We start from the raw sequence: 336 nt of genomic DNA, 5'->3' as shown, positions 1-336 counted from the left end.
ACACGCACACACGCACACACACACACACACACACACACATACACGCACATGCATACTTCTCTTCAGTTTCTATAACAATGGTGGTTATATTTCTGAAATACAGAGAATGAAGATTCAATTCAGTTATTACTGAAAGTAATGGGATAGAAATAAAAACACTGAAATAAACATGGACAAAACAAAAAAGAAAAGAGAACAGACATCAAATCAATGTAGAAAAGGGAAATAATATTTTTAAATGAATTACATACTTTGCTGACTTTCATTTTCTATAAATTCTATGTATACGTATAATATGTATGTGTTCACGTAAGCAAGTTGTATTTGTCTGCCTGG

The sequence above is a fragment of the Octopus bimaculoides genome, chromosome 4 (assembly GCF_001194135.2).
Source record: "Octopus bimaculoides isolate UCB-OBI-ISO-001 chromosome 4, ASM119413v2, whole genome shotgun sequence".
In the NCBI taxonomy this organism is placed as follows: domain Eukaryota; kingdom Metazoa; phylum Mollusca; class Cephalopoda; order Octopoda; family Octopodidae; genus Octopus; species Octopus bimaculoides.
The sequence above is the reverse complement of the archived record's forward strand: the minus strand, read 5'-3'. Positions refer to the sequence as shown.